We start from the raw sequence: 5,181 nt of genomic DNA, 5'->3' as shown, positions 1-5,181 counted from the left end.
GACCATCCTTTTTATACATAATTATTTATTTAGGGCTCCCATTCGTCCATTAATTTAATTATTTAATTAATAAATAAAGAGGGTGTTACATTGCAGCTTCTGATAGATGTTTCATAACTCTGACTTTCTGCATTTCGTCATAAAGAAGAAACTTAGATACTAAAAATGGTAATAACTGGGTTTTAGAAAAGGTTATTTCAGTCATTTATACAATTTGCCATTTGGGGAAAAAATGAGGATTTTGAGAGCTTACTCATTGGGATGTTAATTGTTGCTAATATTGTAGGTTCCCAAGATGTTAGCATACGAATTTTAGGGTTTGGAGTGAAAGCACCTGGATTTTGAATCTCTACTTTGCTGAAATAAATAAATAAATAAATAAATTAAAAAAGAAAAAAACATTTAACAAAAAAACTATAGGAGTATATTCATTTAGGTCAAAGAGTCATACTTCCCGTCTGAATACTCAAAGATATATGGTACAGTTGGAACAGTGCATATAACACTTTCCAAATAAAATTTTATACAAGTTAAAGGGATAGTGTTGTTACTTCTGTTATGCGTCAGTTAAAAAAAAAACGATACTTGGGTTTGTTTATCTTCGTTGAATCTAAGATTTCAAATCTTGATCTCGCCTCTATTTGTATTCATTTCATCTAATATTTCAGCATCACACAATGTCACTTCATCTTCATCGTTCTTGCTATCAACTCCATCAATCTCCTAATTATATATACATGTATCTTCTCATGAATGTAGAAAATAAGAAAAACGATATGCTAAATGAGATACATTATATGAGCACATACCCTAAGATTAAGGCTGGTATGTCGTGATGGACCACCCACGATTTGCTCATACTCGGCTGCATCCAGTTCACTCAAATGATAAGGGTGAAACAGCTTTGGTAAAATGTGTTGTCGTATTGTGATGAGAAGGAAGAATGGAACAGGAAAGAGAATGCCAGTGATAGGTATACATGTCACACCAAAACACATAAGGAAATAGACAATCTGGAAGATCGTGAACATGAAAATGGTTCTATATGGCACAGATTCAACAAAAGAAGCGTGAACCTTTCAAAAACCCTGACAGTTTTTGATGATGGAACATTGATATATGTAATAAGGATGATTTTGAGTGCATGAATGAAATGTTAAATGTTAACTGACTTGTATCTTCGACTATTGGGAACAAAAATAAAGTAAGATTCTTTCCCAAAATTGGTTTCCGGGAAGACTGTCAATGGCCATGTAAGCAAAATAGCCCCATAAAACCGATGTGGGCATCAACCTGTTCCATATAACCAGGATCTTGCTCTCCTGCTTCTTAATGCAGTGTATAGAATTCCAAACGAAAATATAATACCAAGCAAGCCATTAGTGTAAAGCCACTGAAATTGATCTTTGGGTGAATTTGGTTCATCAGATTTGGGAGCTTTGAACTCACTCACCAGTCCCTAGTCAACAAAACCAGAATTAGTCCAAAACAAACTTGAAATATTTTCTCAAATTATCATCATCGGAACCTTTTTTCTACATGGATAAATACCTTGATGGCCTCTTGAATGAAAAGTACAGAAATTAACATCCCAAATGTTTCCCCTGCAATCCTTGTGAATCTACTGATAATAGCACAAGCATTAAAAATCGCCAAAAGAAAGAAGAGTAGGGCTGTGGGCTGTCCATGTACATACCCTACAAAAGTTGTATATACATTAATTGCTATCAACATATAAAAAATTGGAAGATGAAAGAATTTGTGAAAACAGGAGACATGTGGTGAAGGGATTTCTAAAAATATTACCATCCTGCCCAAGCTAAGAATAGTTGTTGACCAAAATCTTGTCTCCCTTTCGCAAAATTATACAAGTATGAATACATAATGATTGTAGGCTCTGCAACTCCAAGTATAAGAAGAGGTTGACCACCAAGAATCGAGTGTAAGATGCCACATATAGCAGTAGAAGCCAAAGTCTCCACTGTGCTCAAGCTTCCATCTAGATATTATATATGTAGAAAACATAGAAAACATGGTTCAGGTTTACATGATACTCTTGTTGATATACAAAAACATAAATGGTGTTTGATTATCACCTGGATAAAATTCGGTCAAGGAGTTCTCCCCTTCACACAGCCTGTTTTAAATATATATTAGCTATGGAAGAATGATAGCTATCATATATGTAAATAAAAGCAAATATACGTACTCCATAACTATGTATATGTTCTGATCATCTTCAAATGCATCATGGAACTGGACCATGTGTTGATGTCCAGATAAGCCCTTTAATAACTTTACCTCAATGTCACGCAGGTTTGAAGCAGACAAAAAGAGCTGCAAGAACTTGATTATTAATTACATCAGTTTGACATGTATGCAGATGCAGGTTATCAGGTATAACAACAATACATTGATAATCATAAGTAACCATTTGATGTTGTAGTCCCTTCTTACTGGTGCTGGAAACCAATGGAGTTTTCAGGAAATCATTAAACTTTCCAGCCAATTGCTACCTTGCCCTATTCATTTGACAATCTACCAGTTTCAGACCTTGAAGGATTCATAAATTTCTTCAATCCCTTCCACCTGATAATGTATAAGAACAAACAATCGTTTCTAAATCAATACAGCAAAATTTTATATAGTTGCAGAAAAAATCAATAGTAAAATCATTACTGAATCACACATAATGGCATTATCAATGATAGTTCACAAGGCATTATAGTTTTAATTTAACATTTATACAATAAAAGAACGCTTCACCAAGAGCGGGAATCTGAGGTTGAGTTTTTCAATACCAATACGATAGGAAGATAAATAATCGAATTGGATTAAAATCAATTAACTGACAGTCTCAAGAGATTTGAGAGTATCATTTAACTGATCGTCTCTTCTGTTAAAGGTTCGGAAATCCATGAGTATTGAATAGTGATCTGAAATAAAAATAAAAATAGGGATTACTTGTTTAAACACCGTCGAGATAGAGAGACCGATGAGGGCAGATGGCCTGATTGCTTGCCTTGTTGGTGTTCTTCACTTCTTCGCACAACATAAGTCATGTGAGAGATTGAAGGCGGATGAGTTTGTGGGGAATGACGATGGAGAAGAGACCAGTTGGTAGTGAGGCAGAGATAAGGTACACTTAGAAAGAGCAGCAGCAGAACCCAAGAACCCTATTATCGTTGCCATAACAATTCTTCGATTTGATGTATGAAATCGATGCAGTGACCCTTTCTGATGTCGATTGAAGGAAGCGATTGGGTTTAGAGCAAAAGGGAGGGAGAAAAGTAAGAAGACGATGGCAATTCTGGCATGATTGAAGTAAAAGGGAATAATTAGGTTACAATTGAGAGAGAGAAAGAGGGTAGATGACGAAGGAAAGGAAAATAAGCGTGTAAAGGTTTACGAGTAATAAGGATGATGTCAGAAAAAGAAAATCCAAGGGTGAGAAATTAAGAATTGAAATGCAATGAAGGGCCTGATTTCTCATTAGAATTTAAGGTTCTTTTTTAATAATGTTTAGAGATTTGATGTAATTCCGTTGTTTTTACAAAACCGACTCATCATTGGAATAGGTTAGCATTCAAAAACATTCACGGTGATCTACTCTCAAAATTTGACCTAATTTGCCAATTCCTACAACATCGATGCTCTATTGTTCGTTTTTCCGGTGAGTGTTCCGGAAACAAAAGAGAAGGAAATGACGAGGCTGCTGTGTAGCTCTTTTCACATGGCTTATCTGATCATTTGAAAGAAGAGAAGAGACCAAATAAGTAATGTCTTTGTCAAGTGGGTCGAGCGGTTTTTGAACTAAAGGCTTTTGTGCGCTTGTTTTGGTGAGACCTCCGGCGAGTAATATTGTATGAGGAGGCTTATAGCGTGGCACCTTTGTTAGCAAAGGTTTCCGAAATATGCAACATTATAACCGAGAACGTTATAGTGTGACGGGAATGGAGAACTATGATTGAATGAGCATATTAATTAATCAGGGTTGATTGTTTAATTCTTTATCTTGATTCTTCGTTACCATGGCCCAAGATGCAAAGAGAAGGTAGCAGTCAATATACATGGGTTACATATGATTTAATTTAGCTACTCTCAACTAAGGTGTGATTCCTTAATTCTTTATCTTGATTCATGTTGAGGTATATGTAGGCATTATAGATTAAATATGTAAACACAAATTATAACATATGGTTGCAAGATCATATTTCTCTTACTAAATTAGAGCATGTGGTTCTTAATTAAGGCACTAAAGACATAATTAAAGTATAAATTGCGTAAAAGTTGAAGTATTATAATTTGTTATTCTATTTAAATCCCATTATGAAACAAATATGAAGCTAAGTTTAAACAGGATGTCGTGTGACATTTATTTCCCTTATGAATGTCATATGACGCTTATGAATTGGTAGATTAATTACCACCTAATGGCTAATGGTTAGATTAATAAATATTTGAAAATAATAATATATGCATTACTATAACGATAAAGGTTAGATTATTGATTTATAATCTAAAGTATTAGGACATAGAGCAAATCTAAATGTGTGTACGTTTAGGTCCTTTTGATAATTCATGGAGCTTAAGGGTTGAAGCACACGAGTAATCCAATTACCTTCGTTCAAGACTAATTGTGTACAATATTTATTGGCTTAAGTCCTTTTTTAAGTCTTGAAGTATATGATGATTTTTGGCTAAAATTGCAAATCTGGACAGATTCCTTGACCTGTATTGCAAGGGTTGTAGATGTCATTTTGGTCCAAATTAGACAAAATCACCACAACAAAAACGTTTTAGAAAATCGAGTCTAGTTTATGGAAAGTCCTGAATCATCCAGTTTGGAGTTGTAGATTTTGTTTTATGATCAAAACACTGAACATGGATCATGGCTGGAATTATAAAAAATACAATATAAAATTAAAATATGATAAGCTAAACTTATAGACTTTGAATGCACTTAATAACTTGATGATATACGTGATTAGGTGAGATCTTGACATCTTCAAGGGTGCTCAAAACTTAAAGTTAATAAAGAATTCGTCAAGGATAATGTGAGTTACTAGTTTTACTCACTAAATGACAATAATTTGAAAAGTACATTTCATATACAGATCATTGATTCACTTTATGTCTAAATTAGCTATTGTTTTGTATTTGAATATAATGTGTTAATAT

At 33.9% G+C, this 5,181-nt stretch overlaps 1 pseudogene across 1 annotated transcript; it reads right to left on the bottom strand.

Annotated features, from left to right (window-relative positions):
* Positions 1-401: 401 nt before the first annotated feature.
* LOC145103786 (boron transporter 4-like) lies at positions 402-3,375 on the bottom strand (annotated as a pseudogene). Its single transcript, XR_013706866.1, has 8 exons — positions 2,965-3,375; positions 2,413-2,589; positions 2,210-2,337; positions 2,097-2,137; positions 1,807-1,999; positions 1,552-1,697; positions 810-1,459; positions 402-723 (listed from the first exon to the last, which is right to left on the bottom strand). The product of XR_013706866.1 is annotated as a boron transporter 4-like (transcript).
* Between the last annotated feature and the right edge of the window lie 1,806 nt (positions 3,376-5,181).

This window comes from Lactuca virosa, chromosome 4, assembly GCF_052849685.1.
Source record: "Lactuca virosa cultivar CGN04683 chromosome 4, Lactuca_virosa_CGN04683_v6, whole genome shotgun sequence".
Lineage (NCBI taxonomy): Eukaryota > Viridiplantae > Streptophyta > Magnoliopsida > Asterales > Asteraceae > Lactuca > Lactuca virosa.
Note: the sequence above shows the minus strand (reverse complement) of the source record. Positions and strands in the feature narration are given on the sequence as shown.